At 40.5% G+C, this 22,367-nt stretch overlaps 1 long non-coding RNA gene across 1 annotated transcript; it reads left to right on the forward strand.

Annotated features, from left to right (window-relative positions):
- The first annotated feature begins 7,597 nt into the window (after positions 1-7,597).
- LOC308190567 lies at positions 7,598-12,770 on the forward strand. The gene is made up of 3 exons (XR_013947329.1): positions 7,598-7,653; positions 8,063-8,092; positions 10,616-12,770. It is a non-coding gene; the product is annotated as an uncharacterized lncRNA (long non-coding RNA).
- Positions 12,771-22,367: the final 9,597 nt, after the last annotated feature.

The raw sequence follows: 22,367 nt of genomic DNA on the forward strand, positions 1-22,367 counted from the left end.
ATCAGCGACTCATCCCCTAAGTACTGACAACCTAAGTAATGTGCTAGTTTCAGCTAGACTACTCAGCGTTGTGAGACAGACCTCAGGCACAAGGCCACAACATCATCAGACCATAGGTTAGGACTGGATATTGACACTCTTACAACTAAGATGCAGGTAAATCCTTGACACTTAACTCAGCAAGCATGTAAGTGCGTGCACAACTTCAAGATTTCAAATAGTCTTGATTCCATTAAAGCAAGCCACAGACTTATTTTTTTTTTCACTGGACGAGGTTTTTGGTGAACAAGTACTGCATATAGACTATATGCAGAGTAAAGTACTTTCCAACTTTTGAGCGCTAAGTCCTAGCTTCAAAGTGTTTTCCATGTAAGTACACAGCATTATTCTAAATCATTATTTTAATACAGATCATTTTAATAAACAACAAGTTAAAAGGTATTGGGTATAATAGCATGGTAATACCTTAAATACAGAACAATGAATAGTACTTGCCTCTGCAAGCTTATCGTGTAGACAAGAGCAGAGGCATTTAAAATACAAGAATACCTTACAGTGGGAGGGGAAAAGACTTAAGGTAATTGAATTCAGAATGTGATATATTTAGATTAAGACATCTAATGAAAAGCTAATTGGATTAGTGGGAATAATAATGGGATTTAAGATGACATATAATTGGCCTTTTGCTACAAAGCTGTCATGTACACAAGGAAAATACCTAGAAATGGGAATCCCCTAACAGTGCTAAGGTTAAAATTAAACATTAAAAATTGAAGAGTAGACTTTTAAAGATGTTTTTATTTCTAAACTTTACATGAGCCAATAGCAGACCAGTTTCATATTCTAGAAGTATTTCATTTATTGTTTCCCTTCCCTTAAGTCCACTTAAATATTCAAGTATTTGTAGGAAGGATGATGGTTGGGTTTTTTATTCAGTACAGTGCCATGGGGCTGGTGACATGTGCACCTACTTAGGCCAAGCTGACATTCTATATTGTTAAAGGAAAAGGAAAACTAAACAGGCACCCCTTAAATCTTTGTCCCTTACTGTGAGAGAAATAACCCAGAAGAGCCAACAAAGCACAATCTGGACTTAAAATAGGAAATCAGTAATCAAAACTTTCCAACACATTCATCTTCACCATGATCACTGAATGCACACTTTGCCTCCCTTGCTGGGGCAGAAGGTCAAGGGTTTGATGACAACAAAAGGCTTCATCAGAACTTGAGAGTAAGAATCAGGTGCACATTTGTCAAGGAGAACAAGTTCAGTCACAGAGGCAAGCTCTTCTTTTTCTTCCTAAGTGCTTGCATGAGACCATTTCAAAGGAAATGCCATCTACATAATTAGGACCACGAAAAGAAGTGTTTGTGCTGTTGCACAACAAAAGGTGGTTTTGCTTGTTGATACAAGTATAACACTGCTTAAACGAATCTTTGTCTGCAAAAGGTCGATCATTTTGGAAATACCATTTCACTTTTCAGCCATGTTTTGCAATGCTGTCTCCAAACAGGGTGAGATTTTCAAGAATATTTATGACTCAGCTGTTCCAACTGCAACGCTTGAAAATACATAAAAACCCTGGTTCCTTACATATTGATAGTATAGTTCCTGTCAGGGAGAAGGGAATTTCAAAAACCTTCACATTGGTGACAGGAAATAAGAAGAGGTGGACTGTCAAGTATCACAACAGCAAAGTTTAAATTAACAATCCTGGTCCACCTACTTGACTGATACTGAAGTTTCCTCTCTTTTTAACCAGTGCCAATTTGTATAAAATGATAACCAGGCACCCCAGTGAAGAACAAAATGAACAGGAAAACAGGAAAACCTCCAACCGTAGGATAAGAAAGTATTTCCTTGATATTCAGGAAGAGCTCATCATCCAGGTTTATAACAAGACAAACAAAACACAGAATAAATGGAGGGCAAAGGTTTGTTGTGTTTTTTTTTTTGTTTTTTTTTTTTTTTAAATTACAGTGCGGCAGTTGGATTTCCACTTGCCAATTATCCAGACCTTTCTAGATGATGCCACTTAGAACGAAACAGCTAGGCTTGACAGGCAGGGCAGGTGTGCTCCCTCAGCCCTGCTGCCTGATGTGTTATATCAAGGAAGACTACAAGAAAATATCAGTGTGGTATCTTCACAGTATCCCATAGTGTCCTCCTTGCAACCAGCTGCTAGTGGACAGCAAGGATCACAGGGGACAGCAACGTCATTAAAGTCAAAGCTGAAACATGCTTAAAGCCAAGGAATCTGTGATAGAGGTCTGCTTCCAGTGGCATCCAGCCTCTCACTGAGCAGCCTTGCTCAGGTTTCTATATCCAGAATAGCTGCAGACTGACAGATCTGCTTTTTTTGCAAGGCATGGTGGTTAAGCTATGTCCGAAGTGTAAGGAAATGCAGAAAAAAGATGGCCCTTTGGCAGCCTCCTTCAGGCCAGATCCAGTGGCTCCACCAGGGGCCTCTCCACAGGCCGCAGGGGAACTGCTGCTGCGTGCCTGGAGCACCTCCTGCCCTCCTGCTGCACTCACCTTGGGGTCTGCAGGGCTGCTTCTCACTCCTCTCTCCCAGCTGCTGTTGTGCAGTAGGCTTTTTTTTCCCCCTTTCTTCAATCTGCTCTCCCAGAGGCCCAACCAGCATCGCTCACTGGCTCAGCTCTGGCCAGCAGCAGGTCCCTTTTGGAGCCGCCTGGAGCTGGCTCTGATCTGACATGGGGCAGCTGCTGGGCTCTGCTCACAGAGACCACCCCTGCAGCCCCCCTGCTACCAAAACCTTGCCATGTGCACCCAATACAGAGAACAATGTGGTGGAGATGAGCTGCCTATCAGCATGAAACCACCACAGGCTGTGGGAGAGCTAAGCACATGACAGCAACAGGCAGAGCACTGGTATGTCACGAGGAGCCTTGACCTAATGGCCAGGAGCACATGTTTGCATGTTTTACGTCATTCAGTGATTCTCACAGGCAAGAAGGTCCGGGCATGAGTCAAGGATGTAGTAGCAGATTTCAAAAGAATGAGGTGAAAACATCATATTTTTCCGTAGAAATGGTGCTTCAGTAACAAGCAAACAATTAATTTTATAGGCAGACGAGCACCCTTCACTCAGACTCATGATACTCTGTCTTCCCTGTGTCTCCCAGCCCCTTACGTGTCTAAAGCCTAAGTCAGCTGTAGGCCTCTATTCACATCACATCTCAAAACTGAGATATGCCTTCTCTGAAAAATTAATAATCCCCACAATGGGAAGTCACCCACCCTGTGACCAATCCTGATTCTCCTAAGACTCCAAAACTACTTTCCATCTTACTACAATCCAGTGGTGTGCACAAACTCACCCCACCCTTCAGCCCAAGGGTTCCCTCTCTAATCACAAACATCTGGATATAAATCATTTCAGCTGCTACTTTGTACTAAAGTTAACAGGTATGGTAAACCCATAAGTACTGTTAAAAAACACCCATACCAGCTTGCATGCATTTCTCTTAAAGGCATTCACTCAAAGCTTTGCTTTTGCTCATAACTTTGCTGTCTGTTTTATAGACTTTCTTCTAGAAACTACACTCTCTGCCCTCCCCCAGCCCTGAATCTCCACTCTGCTTCTACCTGCTTCCCTAAACCCCAGCTCAGATCATCAGCAATCCTTTCATAACAGTACTTTTTAGGACCTCTGGAGAAAGATAATCCTCCCCACAACGATGTCCAGCCTGTACATAGAGCAACCTATTGGCAGTGGGTCCAACACCTCTGAACAGAGAGCCTTCCCACCCAAGCCTGGGAAGTCCTTGCCAAACATACCAGCAGGTCGTGCGTTATGCTAAATGTGTGTCGGACTTTCTCCTGCAGTGCATCCCACAAGCCCAAATCACCACTGTTCCTCTGGAATCCCAGCTGGTGGATTTGGGCAGTTCGTGGCATGTCCTTCTGGTTGTGCCTGCACTATGTGCTGACAGTTTCAGCCCTGCAGAAACAAAACTGCTGAATCCAGTAGAAAAGGGGTTACAGTCTTTTTTACTAGGGAAAAAAAAAAGTGCCTTAGGAAGTCTTAATAGATACATCACTATAAAGAGAGGGTGAAAGAGGATCAAAGGATTTACTGAATGAACGTGTCATGAGATGTCAAGAAGACAGCACAACAGGATGAAATAACTTACAGAGGTGTTGGCAGGGCCTGCAATGTTCCTCAGCACAGAAATAACCCAGAAAGAGTGAAAAAATCTATAAGGGACTGTGAGAGAAATACCATATATCCTGGTCTGGGAGGAGAACGGAAAGATGGAAAGGGCAATTCTCATACTAGGCAGCTTTATAAAATTGTTCTACCATGACCTGGCAACCCACTATTGGTCTGGCTGATTACTACAGCCAAAGTTCTTCCAGAGTTTATAGTGAACATAAACAAATGCTTTTCCACTAAAACCAATATAAACAAATCATCCACTAACACACTCTCCTTTCCAACAATTGTACACTGTCAAATGGCATATGAGCTCCAAAAGCAGTTACTCATATTCAGAAGCAAGCAGTGTTCCTCTGCCTATCTCTTTTCAACTTCTTTGATGTTTTATGAACTGAAATCAGTTTCACTTACACACGAAATTTCAGAATCCAGCTCTGCCATAGCTATGTTCAAATATTGTGTGTTTTTTTTTAGCCAGAACTCCACAGCTTCCAACAAGGTTACTTCAAACAGACAGCAGGGAAAGTCAGAGGCAACTCAAACCCAGAGACTTTTGTTTGAGTGCAAGACAGTGAATGGCAAATCTCGTAAGAGTGAAAAAATATCTACAGCCACTGAAAACCTAACACAGTGAGAGCAGTGCTTTTTCAGCTGTTAATAGTGTGTAGGAATAATAGTGCATTTGTGTAGCTGTTCTACAGTATTCCTGTTTTATTTTCATTTCATTTTCATTTCTGTTAATAAATATAAATTTTGAGCCACATCCTCATCAGACAGAAGCAATGTAAGCAATTATTCCTGATGACTTTTAGGAGTCATCAAATAAAGGAAGCGAATACAATGTAGCAGTGTTTCTCTAAACATTGGTCTAACTGGGACAGAACAGAAATATATCAGAGAGAGAAATTTCATCTGGATCTCAAGGTCAAAGCTAGACTCTACTTTCTTTTCTTTTGCAATATCACCCTGTCTGACGTAGGGATAAAATACTTTCCTGAAGGTTATTATTAATTTTTGAGCTAGATAGAAGTCCTTGAATAAAATGTAAATATAGTAAATATTAGAAGATTTTTCTATCAACTCTTTTGTTTAATATGGCTATCAGCAATAAAAGGATTGCTAGTCCTGAGTCCTGCTTGCAGTCTTGGGGAAACCAAGAGTACTCTTCAATGGAACTTCATTCAGCTGCTCAAAAATCTGAAAACAATGCCTCGATCTGTAAACCAAGTTACAAACACTATATGTCATCTGCAAATCAGGCAGAAGATGCCACACAATTGTTACGCATGCTTCAACATTGATACGCATTCTTAATTTGGCTCATTTCATGTTTTTCATGATAGTATTTTTTCTCTGAACTCAACAACATTTAACCTAGAAATGATGCATATTTAACTAAACCAGCTGTGATCTTAAAATACCTATTTAACTCTAGAAGTACATATTTCAGTGCAGTAATAGAGGGTTATGTTAAAACCAGTATTTTATAAGACAGCTAAGCCACAGTGACTGGCAGGCCTGAAAGGAACCTCAGGTGATAATCAGGTTCACCTTCTGTCTCTGAGACCCTCTCCATGTCACTCCTGACTGATATTTGTCTATTCTTGATCCAGACTTTATTCTAGTGCTCCCAAGGCAATTAATTCCATCACTTCACTATCCTTTCTGTTAGAAAGTTTTTTCTATTATCTAGCCTCTATCTTTGTTGCTTCAGTTTTAAACTCTTCATAGCTTGCCCCTATTCAACAGAGACTTGTAGAAAAATGTATTCCTTTCTTCTCAGAGCTAGTGTTAAATACCTGAAAATGGTAGTCACATCTCTTCTCAGCTTCCATTTCTTTAAGCTAAATAATCGCAGTTTTTCCAACTTTTTTTGTAACTCATATATTTCAGTGTTGGGTTTTTTGTTTGGTTTGTTTTTCAATTTGGTCTTTTTTTTTTTTCCTGAAATTCTATCTTTTTTGTTTAGGTGAAAGGCCCAAAAGCAAACACAGTACTCTAGCTGAGTCTTAACTCTTTTGGAACAGAGCAGGAATTTTCTTCACACTTCTTCCAGGCAAAAACTAGTTTAAAAACAAAAGTATGAAATCTTTTTTGAAAAAATGTGGCAATTGTGACTCTCTATACAAATCATGATACAAAACAATCCTTAGTTACTTCTTCTGCAAGAACTGCTGTCTAGCCAGTTCTTCCTACCCTGTTTGTGTAGTTCTTGTTTAAATATACTGCCCCAAATTTGTAATAGTAACTAGTACTATACTATTGAATTTGAAGCTAATGAATTCAATCCCATTCCCTCAGGCCATTTATCTAAACCCATTCTCCAAGCATCCTCTTGGCTAACTCGATCATTCCGTTAAGTTCCTACCTCCAATCAGAAAAACAGTTGTACAGCCTTTTTCATTCAAAATTAATGGCAGAGACCTCCTAGCCACAAATCACAGTTATTATGGAGTATTTGTCTACAATAAGGAAAAATTTAAGCCAAGAACAAATGAAAAAAAAAAAAAACAGGAATGAGAAGATAAGAAGCTTATGGGAAGATTTTACAGACTCACACTTCTGCCAAATGTCTGATAACTTGAGACGTGGCATGCTACATAAGAAAAGAAGATATTAAATGCTTAAGAGTAAATGCCATAGGCATAGCCAACAGGAGTGGAAAAAATATTCTTTTCCAGGATGAATAGGAAAAGAAAAATCCTGTCTCACAATTGCAACAAAGAAAAAAAAATGTGTTGGCTTTTTTTCCCCTAAGTGTTTGGCATATTATAACCGTGAAGCAATAGAAATGAGACAATTTAACCACATAACCTGTTGTTAATATGACCACTGAAGCATGGAGGTATAACCTGACAGCTGTTAAAAACAAAGACATACATGATTTTGTTTATTCCTGAGACAATTGTTCTACTGCATAGCTGTGCATGGAAGAACAGCAGAATTACATTATCCAGATGAATGTTCCAGACAACATCAAACAAAGGCAGAAAGAACCTGAGAGCTGAAGGCCATTAGAAGATTTTTTTTATTTTATTTTTTAATCTTAGCTCAGCTACCATCTGGAAAACCTTGTCTTATTATCAAGAAAACCTTGGGACACTTACTGGGCTGAAGTCTGCAATCCCATGACCCTGAATAGAGCCTTTCTCAAGGATGGTCACTTGACAGGAGGTATCTGTACAATGTAGAGAGTGCCCGAAGGTAAATGCAAAAGTCAGGCTCAATTACCAGTTTTAAACTAGTTGTTTCATGGACAGAAAGAGTAGTAATACATAATCCGATATTTGGATTCCTCCTTGTACAATACAAGACCCACATTGTCCAATGCAAGGTTCACTTTAAACTCTGCTCATCACTGGATTTTCAAGATATCTTTATCTGTGGTACCGATGTAAGTATTCTGACTTTTCCCTAAGCAACAATGCTGACATCTCTCTCTCCTCCATCTCTTCAAAATTCCAGGGAGGTAAAAGCTTTCTGATTACTACTGACTTTTCCAGTTTGGTTGAAACCGGCCAATGAGTTAAAAATAGGGTGGGAATATTACGAGAACATAGAAGAGGACATACAGATCTTGGGGCTGCACAGCTAACAATTACTCAGGTTAGATGAGCACTTTCTGAATTTCAGCGAACACAATTGCATTTATATCAGCAAGAAGCTTGCTAAAGAATGTCATCTCTCAGGTTCTGCAATCAGTGTCTTTCTTCTGTCTTTGTTTTCTTTATCATATGAGGTTTGCCCAGGTTTAGATAGTTATTAGGTTTAGATAGTTAAAGTATGTATGTCTTCATATTGGTTATTACAGAAATATCTTATAATGTGAGCCTCTCTAAGTCCCCTCCTAAGTCCAGCTTGTCTTTTCATGGTTCCAGGTTGGGTGTATTATTTTACTTTGGGATTCGGTGAGTACTTTGGTTTTTGATCCTATTTGCCATATAATTCAAAATAAGACATACTGAGTCTATATGGTTGGCAAATACCAGACGGAATACCTTGTCAAAAGAGAAAATGATCTAGATAATTAAAGACTTTTGAACTACAAAACCTCATCCAAGGTTTTAGCACACACTTAGAAGGTAAGAAAGAAATTGAAGACATGGAAGAAAATGGAAATTTGGGGGTATAAAGTAAGATGGGCTTACCAAAGATTGAATGTTTGAGAATAATAGATTTTCAAACAAGAGAAATGAACCACTTTTAATATATCTGGACTTCATTAAAGTTCTTTATACAGTGTCATATGGGAAAAGACTATGCTGTATAAAATGGGAATTGAATTCAACAATTGTAAGATGGTAAGAAACTATCTACAGGGAGGGATGTGCTGACAACAAAACAATTGGTTGAGAGGGGAGGTTGTCTCAGAGTCCTTCAAGAAACTATAAATTTTCCTTTATGCCTTTGGTGTAAAAAGCAATGTCAGAATGACCCATTAATCAAGAGGACAGCTGGAGTGTCAAGGAGTGGTGTACCTAAACAGTGTGTTATGTGCACTGTCTGCAATATGTGTATGTCATAAATAATGTGTGGCTTGATATGAAGCTAGAAGTTGCCAGTGATTGTAATGGTGGATCCTCTTCAGTACTGGTGGATACTCACCAGTACTATTGAGACTGCTGGCAGGTTTTAGTGGCAGGAGACAGGAGGCAATTCCCTGTTTTTCTGACTGGACATTGAGATGAACCAGATGACATTAGCATTCAGCAGTGCCAAGCATAAGATTTTTTGCCATAGGCTGGGGTCTCCTTAGTTTGATGAGGAGCAGAAGAAAGGACGAGTCAATCATTAACAGGAGGACCAAAAACCACACCTATGATGTCACTGCGAAAGAAAAATGTGGCCCTAAATGTATATGGAGGCAAAATTATTTCCCTATCCAGCAGAAACACAGACTTCATTATACAACACTTTTTATGAAACCACCTCTGTAATACCATATAGTCCTAGTCATGCATGAAAACACATATTGAAACAGGTGTGGATTGCTAGGATGGATGAGGCTAAGACAATTTGATTTGTATACCCTACAGAAAGGAGGTTGAAAGCAGATGTAAATGTTATCAGTAAAAACTAACAGGGAACTTCAATGCCAATAATGATAGAAATTAATTAAACTGCAAGACAAGATCAGTATAAGATCAGCATAAGCTGTAAAATAATCATATATTAAGCTAAAAATAAACTAAACTATTTTATAGGGGAACTAAAATATTTTTTTCCAAAGAATAGAGAAGCTATATCCTGACTCTGACCCCAAATCCGTAATAACTAATTGCAATATGCACTTCTTAGTGACTCAGAAAGTCCATTGTAGTCCAATACTTTTGTGTTCTTCCTAATAAATTGGCATCCTAGCCTAATATGTACTAACAAAAAAAATATAACTGAACTCAGTATGTTATAAAGCTGGCAAATTAGATTAAGTATGCTGCCAAACTGAGGCCTTCCGCAGGCCAAATTAATATGGACAGAATTGATTTTTCTTATGTGGTACAGTATATATAAGTGAAAGATGTAATACATAAAGTTGGTTTTCTGCATTTCATGCCAAAAATTTTTCTGAAGTTAGGACATGCAGGTTCAATTATATAATCATTAATATTTCAGATTGACTAACTTCATTCAGAATTGCTTTAAGACAGCCACCTAAATTCATTTAAAAAAAAAAAATCCACCATACATTGATTCAACATGATCAAGACTGTGAAGCTACAGTGATAGGCTGTGCTAGGATGAATTTTCCATTTTTTAATTTAAGTTTGAATAGTTTGAATAAATACATTTAAAATGTATTTCTATAGTGTCCATATGGTAATAAATAACAATTTGCAAAAAGAAAAATCATGAAGCAAACGAAATCCACAGCACTTTAGATGAAACCACATGAGTTCATGCTGTATTCTGAACTAAAATTTGTGTTAAAGGACAATTATATCCAGAAGTTGAAATGTGGAAAAAGTTAAGTATTTTGTAATAAGGGCTTATTCCCGGAAACAATTATGCTACTTTGGTGTCCTACTCATTTAAACAGCTTCACTCCTCTTTCAGCGGTCTTCCTTTGTTTATTTATAGCTCATTCATTTATTAATATTCTTTTCGACCAACCACAAAGACATCTTCCCTATAGAGTCACAGGAGCGTACAATGCAAGAATAGGACAGACTGAAGATGGCAAAGTATATGTTTTCCAAGAATAAAAGTTCATTTGTTGCAAATGTTTCGCTATTCAACAAAAGCCAAAAGGAATTGCTAGCAAGCTCCTTAGGAGGCCTCACTCCTACAAATAAACACATGCGACGAAAACGAACCCATGAACGAGGGTTCATTCGAGAACTGAAGAGCATGCTGTCGTGTTATGTGCACATGCAGGCATCCAGCAAGAGATGACAACTACTGGAGGGCACCGTACCATACTTTTTTTGTAGTGTTTATGGAGCGTATGGCAGCATACCTCATTGCTTGTATAGCATTTGTGACAGCAAAGTCTGCAGCTGGGAGAACAGCTACTACCACAGAGGCAAAGACCATAGACACCTCTGCAAATTTCAGATGAGACTAGAGAGGAAGCAAATAAAACATTCTGGTTTCAAAACTAAGATGTTGCAAACGCTTCCATGGATTATATCAGAAAATTGTATTTTTACTACAAAGGATGCAAAGGATGTTTAATGACTCTAAAATCTTAAGAGGATTAATCCATAAAGTGAATCTTACTGTAAGGCGGCTTTGATCTTTATATGCTTTTTAAAGGTAGAGATTTTTTTCTTACATTTTACTAAATTTAATTGGAAAAAGTATGTCAGCAGAATCCTGCTGGTTTAACTGCTATTTAATTCTGTCGGTCTTTCTTATTGAGCAGAGTTCTGGTTTTGCCATGTAAAAGGACACCAACATTATCCTAGTGAAACACCCCACCAGCAAATGTGAAGACACTGTACACTCCACAAAGGGTTAATGCAACCTGTTAACCCTGTAAATTAGAGAGGCCGGTGAGAACAATCCTCCAGGAAGAATTCCCTTCTGAACTCTCTGCCAAGAAGCCCCAAGAAAAGGCAAGCTAAAGTTTACATTTACTTTATTCCCATGGGTATTTTGGGTGTAAAGTAAAACCTAGCGCCCGCAGAAGTGGCATGTTTGAACTGGATACTGAGAAGTCATCCCCATTCAGAGCAGGGAGAGGAGTCTTCTGGCTTAGATGCTCTTACAGAAATCTAATCAAAGCCACTCAGACCTGTGCTCAAATCTGTATTTCAGATTGCCCTCAGTTTGAAGGATCTCAGATTCATTTTGTTAAATGAGGCTTAGTCAAACAATTCCAGGATCTAATTGCCCATGGCTTTAATCCTCTTTGAACCTTCAACCTGTTCCATGATATTGGGCCTAACTTTTAACTTTCTTACACCTCACTCGGCTCAGCTGGAAAACTGGGTAAGAAGCACGGCTGCACTGAAAACCAGATGCTCCATCCAAGCCAAGCTCTGCTGAAAAATAAGGGAGCATACACTCTCCTTGAAGCAATCACTGCAGTCAATAAAATGTGTGGTGGGGGAATGCAAATATAATACCTCACAGAATATAAATAATAGATTATGATTTTCTGTTTAAAAAAAAAAAAAAAAAAGGAAGAAACAACACAAGCAGGACACGTTTAGAAATACTAGCTAGGTTCTGTAGAACAAAGTCAGCACGTAAGTCTGGATTCTGCAGATGTGCACACACGTATATATAGCTTTACTCACAGGAGGTATTTTGAATTCAGCAGGATGAGTTGTATGCAGGAATAAAAATATATATATAAATAAGGCTAGATACATGTATTTCCATAAAGTGTGTTTTCCGTGCACATTTGAGTGCATTGTGAATTTCGTATCAGATTTATTCCATCTTTCCCAGCTGACAGATTCACCAAGCAGTGAAGGATCAATGGCAAGAGGTTAAATTGCATTGCATCTCTCTGTAGCATTCAAGGCACAAGCTAATGTTCCTATGCACATCACTCTTCCTCGCTGAGTTTAAATCACTCAACTTTTTTTTTTTCCTGCTTATTTCATCTCCGCATAGGTTTGTGTATCCTTGGCACAGAGATCATTTTCACACACATCAAGGAAGTCTCTGAGGTATCACATAAACAGACTCTTCTTAGTGTAGTCTATATTTTACCCAGGTCCACAGAAAAAGCAAAGCCAAATAAAGATTAGGTTTTAAGGGAGTCTGTAAATCCAGGGAAGTATTATTTGCTTTGGTTATACTTTTTTTTTTCTTCTTTTTTTTTTTTTTCCAAAAAGATGACAAATCAAGGCAGGATGCTACTTTTTAAAATAACAGAGTATGGAAATACTGAAACAAGAAAGAATAACAGTTTTTAATTTGTAAGAATTTTTTTTCAGTTGCTTCAGGAAGTCTCTGCAGGAAAGAACTGAGCAAACATAAAAATTGCATGTTTGTTCTGTAAGAGTTAAATCTCCCCTCAAGTCTTGCATTTCTCAGCTAATATTTCAATGGTGGCCCCATTACCATTCTTTACTTCCATTAAAGCTTAAAGATTACTTACAAGTTTCACTAAAAAGGAAAGGAAGAGGAGAGGGGAAGAGGAGAGGGGAAGGGGAGAGGGGAAGGGGAGAGGGGAAGGGAGGGGAAGGGAGGGGAAGGGAAGGGAAGGGAGGGGAAGGGAGGGGAAGGGAAGGGAAGGGGAAGGGAAGGGGAAGGGAAGGGGAAGGGAAGGGGAAGGGAAGGGGAAGGGAAGGGGAAGGGAAGGGGAAGGGAAGGGGAAGGGAAGGGGAAGGGAAGGGGAAGGGAAGGGGAAGGGAAGGGGAAGGGAAGGGGAAGGGAAGGGGAAGGGAAGGGGAAGGGAAGGGGAAGGGAAGGGGAAGGGAAGGGGAAGGGAAGGGGAAGGGAAGGGGAAGGGAAGGGGAAGGGAAGGGGAAGGGAAGGGGAAGGGAAGGGGAAGGGAAGGGGAAGGGGAAGGGAAGGGGAAGGGAAGGGGAAGGGAAGGGAAGGGAAGGGAAGGGAAGGGAAGGGAAGGGAAGGGAAGGGAAGGGAAGGGAAGGGAAGGGAAGGGAAGGGAAGGGAAGGGAAGGGAAGGGAAGGGAAGGGAAGGGAAGGGAAGGGAAGGGAAGGGAAGGGAAGGGAAGGGAAGGGAAGGGAAGGGAAGGGAAGGGAAGGGAAGGGAAGGGAAGGGAAGGGAAGGGAAGGGAAGGGAAGGGAAGGGAAGGGAAGGGAAGGGAAGGGAAGGGAAGGGAAGGGAAGGGAAGGGAAGGGAAGGGAAGGGAAGGGAAGGGAAGGGAAGGGAAGGGAAGGGAAGGGAAGGGAAGGGAAGGGAAGGGAAGGGAAGGGAAGGGAAGGGAAGGGAAGGGAAGGGAAGGGAAGGGAAGGGAAGGGAAGGGAAGGGAAGGGAAGGGAAGGGAAGGGAAGGGAAGGGAAGGGAAGGGAAGGGAAGGGAAGGGAAGGGAAGGGAAGGGAAGGGAAGGGAAGGGAAGGGAAGGGAAGGGAAGGGAAGGGAAGGAAAGGAAAGGAAAGGAAAGGAAAGGAAAGGAAAGGAAAGGAAAGGAAAGGAAAGGAAAGGAAAGGAAAGGAAAGGAAAGGAAAGGAAAGGAAAGGAAAGGAAAGGAAAGCTGAATGAGATGTATTCACAAGTTACACCAGATTCTAGTCTTCAGTGTTTAGGTTTTTAACGCCAACAGTGTTTTTGCAATTTTTTTTCCAACATTGTTTGCAAAATTATTGCCCTCTCATACCTTATCTAGTATCTATGGTGAATCGAGAATAAAAAATGAGAAAGCATGATTTGGTTTACACACATGGGTTGCTTTGCATAATAATATGATTTCCTCTGTGTCATCTATAGAGCTTCCTGGTATCAGTGCTTGAAAGGAGCATAGACAAATTTTAATGCTGTAGGACATCCCGTACACAGATACACATACAGGTTGTTAAAAACTCTCCTATGATGCGCTGGGAAGGGTCCATGCAGCTTTTATAGAGGTAAGTCACATCATCATCCTGTTGTAACTCCTGGAAGGTCTCAACAAGTGTGTGGACCAGGGGAGATCTGGTCAGTCTGGATTTTCAAAAGGCCTCTCACTCAAGGCTCTTAAAGAAACTGAGTGTCTGGGTGGGGTAAGTACGATAAGAAAAGATGTATTCCCATGGAGAACTGTTTCAGAGACAGGAAACATGGGAGGAATAAACCACCCAGCATATCCACCAGCACATCCACGCTCTGTAAAATGGAATGAGACTATTGTGGTTTCAAAGGCATTCAGAGCAAAGATGAGGCTGACAGTGAGGAGCTGCACAAGGATGTCATAAAACTGGCTGGGTGACAGGACAGCAAAGGAAATCCAGCGTAAACAAATGCACATGGGCCATACAAATCCTAACTTAACCTGGACTATTACCACTTAGGGACAAGATTTGGGGATTACAACAGATAATTCCATCCACCTGATAGCCATCAAAAAAGGGAATCAAAGGCCAGGAATTACTAGGTAAGGGGTAGACATCAGAGCAGAACATATCGTTATACATCTATATTGTTGTTATACCAGTCCCCAGATTGCAGGAGTCTTTGTGCACCTACACGTTGAATACTGAATACATTTTTCATCCCACCATCACAAAATGGGCACAACAAAACTAGAAAGGATATGCAAAACAGCAACAAGGATGACAAAAGGCAAGAAGCAACTTCTGTACAAAAGGTAATTCAGAATTCTAGAACTGTTAGTCTCAGAAAAGAGACAAATGATGAAATTACAAGTGGAAAGGAGAATATGACCAAAAAGTTCATTATTTCCAGTATCAGAAATAAAGGCAACAAAAGATTTATCAGGTGGTAGTATCTCAGTAGAGAAAGGGAGGTTATCTTTTAAAGCATCGTATGCTTATATGAGAGAAACATTGTCAGGCAGCATTGTGGATGTCAATTTATATTGTTACAAGACATAATTAGACTGATTCATGGAAGAAAAATCTTTCGTGAGCTGTCAGATGTTAAGACATGTATTGCTGGCTCAGGGAAACCCTGAAGTACAACTCACTGAAGCCTGAGGAGTGCACCAGGAAAGTGTCATCACAAGCTTTCCCACAGGTAGCAGCTAGCATGGAAATTAGACCCCCGAGGTCCTCGTACACCAGGCACAGCTACATGGCTCCTGCCCACGGTGTCCCATGGGTCAGCTTCAGCAGGCAATCCATAATCCTCTGACTGCAACAATCCTCAATACAGGTAAATAGGAAATCGGGGCATGGGAAGGATTGGGACCTGGATGTTGTCCTGTAACAAGACAGGTTGGAGATTGCAATGCCAGAATTTTATTCAGCAAGATCAGTAAGGGGTGTTTTGCTGTCTCTGGTACAGCACAGCTTTCACACCTTTGGTGATTTGCTTTATTGTTCTGTGCATCTCTCCACAGTCTTTTTTTCCACAGGATTGTGCTGACAGGAACAAAAATACATTCATTCTGCTGACTTCCCAGAGGAAAGCATGCCCTAAACAAAGTCATTTTCGGCAGCTCTCTGTGTGAACAGGAGATAAGGTGGCTCCCCAGAGGACACGTGCGTGTGTCCCCTCAGTAGCTGTCCTTCCCCTCGCTGAGCACAGCTTGCTGCAACTGCACACACAACCCCAAGGACTGTTTTCACTCCACCCACGAGCTGCCAGGAGGTTTTTTGGATTTTCAGCATATTGTTTCCAGGGCAACCATTGATCTCAGATTTCAAACATTGCCAGAGCTGCACATCCCCATGCTATTCTCTCCTTCCCTTGGGGGAAAAAAAAAAAAAAAAAAAAAAAAAAAGACCTCTGCAAGGCCATTTTTGCCATAAGGAGACTCCGTACTGCACACACCAGCGGAGCTCCCACAAGCTGGTTACCTCCTGCCTGGGGGTTCCTCTCGGTTTTGTGTCTTATACAATGCATCTGCTCCAGGGAGCTATAAAATACTACCAGTCTGAAGTGCCTCGAGGTAATCGAGTCCTTGATTTAGAATTTCTTCTCGTCCTCGAAAAGCCTTACAAATAAGGGGCTAGGCCTCATTCAGGGTATCTAGGCTTTGTGGGGAGGATCCTTCCAGCATAAGATGTGTACTGTTATTAAACTTCTCTCTGCTGCTTCCCACAACATTACCGGTCTGGAAAGCTAAAGGCTGCAGCGAACAGTCTGGAAGGTAAAGCCTAAATCTATTACATATGCATTTGAAAGACAAGAGACAGGGACTACGAACAGTTTCCAGGGGCTTCAGGGCATGGAGAAAAAGCAAGCAGGACAAGCCACCGCAGTCATACCATGTGCAGAGGTGTCTGCAACTGCCTGTCTGGACAGGGAGCCCACAGCCCAGGCACAGATTTTTCAGGGAGAGAAAGCAGGGGGTGAGCTGGTGCTTTGACCTCCTGCCAGGCATCCCAGGGGCTCCATGGGCTTCAGCTCCCACTCCCCACCAAGACCAGGGCAGGGTCAGCCACACGATTAATCTGCTGCCCGAAAACCGGAGCAGAATGCAGCCCCAAATGGGACTCTTTCATGAGGTCGGGACGCATGAATTCCCGCAGCTCCTCTAGCCCTAGAGAGTTCCCAAAAGATCCGCTTCCACCACAGAGCTGAGGACTCAAACTCAAGAAGTTCTGCTGATGCAAAATACCTTTCTGAATCCCATCCCAAACACTCCGGAGAGGAGAGACAAAAAGCAGCTTTCTTTATGATTCCCTTTTGAACTAGATGCATTATTTCTGGGTTGTACATTAAAACAGATGTCTCATTGATTTCCCAGTCACAAAGAAATCATTCTTTTCATGTCTTGTGACGGATGTTTCTTCAGATGAACAGCGTTGACTTCAAACAGGATTTTCACCTCATGGAATAACTTTTCCCAAACTGATTTTAAAATACCTACTAGCAAACCAAAACCAGCCCCGTTGTATTTTTTAGGCAAAGGGTGAGTAGAAAGGCTGTCTTTTCCAAACCATGAAAAATGTCACTGTCATTTGGAATTTTTGTCCCATTCAGCACCGATCATGATGGAACATAACAGGTGCTTAATTAAGGAGCATTTATTTATCTTTTTTTTTTTTCTTTTTCATCTCATTATCAGCCCTGAAAGAGTGAGCCCTATACACATCTCTGTTTCATTTCAATCACCTCTCTTTTGTAACAGGGGGCAGATTAGTGTGCTTACAACTTTCTTAAACTATTTTTGTAGGGCTTGCTCGTTTTGTAATCCCTGGAAACAAACTTTAAAGGAAAGGTTGGAAATCACAGAAGTATATAAATAATGCTTTGTAGTTTGAAAGGAAAGTGCCCTGAGATGAAGTAAAGGAAAACTGAGGGGGGAGAGGGGAGGAGAGAATGTGATTTTGTGATTTACAGAAGTACAAGAAGGAAAGTATTTGATGTACCATTTCGTTCTTCAGTTTAGAAAGAAGCACAATGGTAGAAAGACTGCCTTGGTCTTTTCCTCTTAATCCTTCACCACACAAGCCCATTGTCCCACTTGAGCTCACTATAAATGCCAAATAAACCTCTCCCATGAGCTACTTAGTTAAACAGAGTCTGGCGGGGGAAAAGCTTGATTACAACTTTAACGTGGCTCTTGATTTAGCTTGCAGTGCCATTCCCTCTGGCAGACCTTTTTTCTCAAGAGATTACATCAATGGTAGAGAAAAGAGCAGCTAATACATCTTTCAATGGCATGAACAGCTATGCACAGCAGTTAACTTTACAGGCTTCTTCACCAGAGCACACCTGATCATCTGTTTCTGAAGAATACGGCTACATTAGCTGCTGTTCACCTGTCAGAAAGTATTTTAACAGGTCTCATACAGTGGGTGAAAAATACACTCACAAAATCACTTTGTTAAATCATCATCAAGCTTGCAAACATCTGTCTCATAAGAAATTTAAGTTGGGAGAACACCCAGGTTTATGATTCAAGGCTAAGGGCAAATATGAGAATATGAAAGACTGAAGCTTTGTCTCCATGAGGTTCTCTCACACGGATTGCTCATATTCATCACAGATATATCTCATGACATGCCTGCTTTAGTTTCTCAGATAATACAATATAATGCACAGCAGAAGCAGCCTTAGGGACTGTAATTTCATATTGTGAACTCTGAAGTTTCTGCTCATATGTGCCACTCTGAGTGCATACTGCTAACCACTGTGTTTACCTACCTGTATATACATAGCTGCAAAAGAAGGATGTTACCAAACAGAATAACAGCATAATAGAATGGTCAGAACCAAAAGCACCACTACCCCATAAATCTCAAACACCACAGCTCATCCAAAACTTTTACAGGAAAAAATAAATAAAAAATTAAAAAAAAAAAAAAAAGTAATCATCTCAAACATTTAAGCATTTAAAAAACTAGTTTTAGTCTGCAAAATTTCTGTTGGAGTGGAAGCAGTTTTTAAGAGAAAACATCAGTCACGGAAGACAAAGAGATGTTTTATTCCATGACTGATCCTTAAGCAACAAGGGCAGCACATACCTCCTCCTGCTTTGCTCTGTCTTACCAAAAGCCCTCATGGCTTCTAATGGAGTAGCATAGCCCTGTGCCTGCTTTTTATATGCACAAGTATGGTACTCTCATTCACATGTGGATTAGCTGCGGAATACTTGCAGCCATACATCACGACAACAGGGCCTGTTCTTGCACATACACATGTGGCATATAACATGCACATATGGCATGGCTGCTTATATGCAAATGCATGCATGCAAATATCAGCAGACTCGGAGCTCCAAGAACACAGGCTGCGTTATCCCCCGACCCACCCAAGCAAACCAGCTATTTTAGTCACTGCAGGAGCATGGGTTACATACGCATACAAAAACAAACATGCGGGGTGACATTCTCTCCACATGAAAAGACGACTCTGTCATCTCCGTGGATGTCAATTTAACATAATCCCCGCAGAAAAATTTTGCTTGCTTTAAAATACACAGATGTCTTATTTAAGAAGGGCCCATTCATTTCAGGCCCAAAATACATAAACATGCCTTGAGTAATAAGGGAAAAAAGTACTTTTTGCTGATGTGTTGTGGTTTAGGATTTCTGAGGAGGTGAAGTATGGAGCTCAGTTGTTGTTTTCGTTTTCTGAGGGGCTTTTATTATTATTAAGTTTTAATTCAGTTTGGCTCAATCTTTATTTTGTAGGTATGTAAATACAGGCAATCCAGTGCCAATAGCTAGAGCAATAATTCTGGTCAAAATGAAACACAGAGCTCTAGGCTATAAAACTAAGACAAAAATCAAAGCATTTAAATGAAATCTGACATGGCAACTCATTAAATTCAAGACTATCCATGATATTTTATTAAACATCAGTTAAGTGCATCTTTAAACAAGATGAATGCAAGTTCAGGAAATGAAATAGTCATTGCCTAAATATTTAACATGCTAGAGACAAAGGCAACACACCACTGCTGAACCAAATCAGAGGAGCAGCCCCAGCTCGTCCACAGACTTATCTTTAAGAGTAGTCCCTGTCAGCGTCTCCAGAGGTAGCAATCTCTTTTCTAGAATAAACTCTAAAACCAGTCTTCAGGTAAGATGACTGAACTGAGCAGAGTATTTCCAATGAGGTGACATCACCATGAAGACATCAGAGCGTGCAATTGTTTGACTTCCCGTGTCTTAGCTATTTGACCAATAGGTTTGATTTTAAGTTCTTTTTATATATATATACTGAACATAAAGCTTTCACAATGACACCCAAAATACTGTTTATCAGGATACAAAAATCACCATACAGTGTAAGAGTCAAAGTCTCAGTCTGCAGTCCTGTTTCCAACAATGTCCAAGTGTTTCAGTGGGAGACCTAAGAGGTCTACAGCAAATACCTGAGATGATCTTCCCTCCTCCTGTGTCGGACATCTTCCTTATCAATGCTGGTTGGCTTCAGTTTAAGGTCTTTTTATGTGATGACAGAGTTCATTCAGAGTTCCAGATGTTCCTTCCAAAGGTACATTACTTTGTAACTTCCCTTGAATTTTATCTGTCATCCACTCGACTCAGTTAAATCCATCTGTCATTCTCCCCAGTCACATTAGCTGAAATATTTTTTTGTTATTACTTTGGATTTATTCATCCCTTTTTGCATATCATTAGCAAATATATATGGTAACTTCCATCTCAGGATATGAATTCAGCTCCCTTCTTGTAAACATTACGTTGAGGGTTGATACTCCTATTTTCTCAAGACACTTAGTTTCTCACACCATGGCTGTTTAAACCTTTTGTGGATATGTTTTACCAAGATTAATGACTAATTTAAAATTATCAACCAATTTTCCTTTGTCTTTTATTTTATGACCCAACCTAAGTTTACTAATAGATTGCAAAAGCTGTGCCAGTTATATTTGAATAAATCATGATATTTTTAATGTTTTATTTCACTTTCAATGCTCTTTTTTAAGCAAGGACAAGAATCACTCAGTGAAGGTGTTGCTGCCCTGTAATTATTAACATCTCCTTTTTGCCCTTTTGAAACATACAGATCCAACAGAATAACTAAATTAAAACAGTTACATTAAAGCAATAAGAATTTTTAAGCAATGAGATCTTTAGATACCCAGTTACTGCCTTAAGCATATGGTGTTAAGAAACTGCTTTGTTCCTGTGTACATGTAAACAATTAGGTTTTAGATGAGGGTATAGCAGAGCTTGTTCAAAAATAAGTAGGTCCATTCCTGGCATTTTGAGGACTAACATAATGTATGCTTATCTGCACTACAAACAGCCCTGCTGTTCATCTCACTTCTTAGACATACATACATTGTATGGCAATTCAAAACACATTTTCCCAGCCCACCACATCAAGTCTTCAATCCCCACAGGATTAAAAGTGACTAAAAGAATAGGGAAACTTAAGTAGCTGACAAAATACATTTGAGTGTGGCCATTTTTCTCAATCTCTCCTGCTTTAACAAGCTAAAAGGAACAGGGCTTATTTTACCATGTATTTCTGGCTATGGCCATACTGTCCTATTGCCAAAAGCTCTGCAAACTGTCTGCAATGGGTGTACAATCTGCTTCTCAGATTTCTCATTACCCAAGGAAAATCAGTAGTCACCATTCAACCAGAAAGGAGAAAACTGATCTTGTGTGGCTCCTTGGTATTAATCTACATTTTGTTGTGAAGCATAACTTCTCCACCTCTATAGAAAAGTCACAGGGCTCCCAGTTACTATTGCAAAGCTGATTTCCTTGTTGCCCATACCATGCTCACCTTGGACCATAATGAATATGTCGGAGCTGTGGCACTTGTGTGCCCCTCCATGAAGCCTGTTTTCTGCATCTTTGTGGCTTGAATCACCCAACACATAACCCAACATAACACATAACCCCATATGCTCTGGCCTTCAACAGGTAGCATTCTCCCATGTGTGGTAACATCACTCCATCACGCCTAATCCACTACACAAGAGCTGATTGTGTGGGGCACGGCAAGGTCCAAAGAGAAGACCTGAGCCCTCCTTGCTTTATCCAAGAGTATGTACGGCACCAGCATTTTCATAAAGCCTCCCAAAACTGGTACACCCAACACAGGGCTGTGGGTTGGGTATATTAACTGTATAGCTCAACAGCGTTATGCACAGGAGAGCAGCCAGTTCTAGAAGACTAAAAGCAAAAACACAACCCCACTCTAGGGTGAAAAATTCCTTCTTCAAGTTCGAGGTGTTTCTGACAGTCTGTCACTCATGTTGCAACATAATATTCACCTGAGCACAACATGGGATCTCAGCACCATCCAGGATAATTAAAAATAATAATAATAATCTAGAGAGGATGATGTGAATGGCTACAGCACAAGTGATGTGAAACAGTTCAAGGGACATGAGAGAAAAATGGAGCAAAGGCAACTTTTGAGCTTAAGGATTTTTCAGAGGGCAGTGGCATAATAATCACATTGCTTTGTGAGTTTCTCACAAAGGACACACTGTCTGTTCAAAAAAAGACCTCCACAGCCCCATTAGGATCAGCACAACAACAGGTCTCCATGAGCAGCTTGCTATCAGCCCTACAACCCAGCAGTCATGGTCCAGCATTAGACCACCAGCAGTCATGGAAGACATCCCATCACCAGGCCAATGGCTAGGACTATTGGGTTTAGAAGATCTCCATCACTTGGGAGTGTGTGTATAGCCCATCAGCTGAATTACACTCACCTAT

Source organism: Anser brachyrhynchus, assembly GCF_964034855.1.
Source record: "Anser brachyrhynchus genome assembly, chromosome: 2".
Taxonomy (NCBI): Eukaryota; Metazoa; Chordata; class Aves; order Anseriformes; family Anatidae; genus Anser; species Anser brachyrhynchus.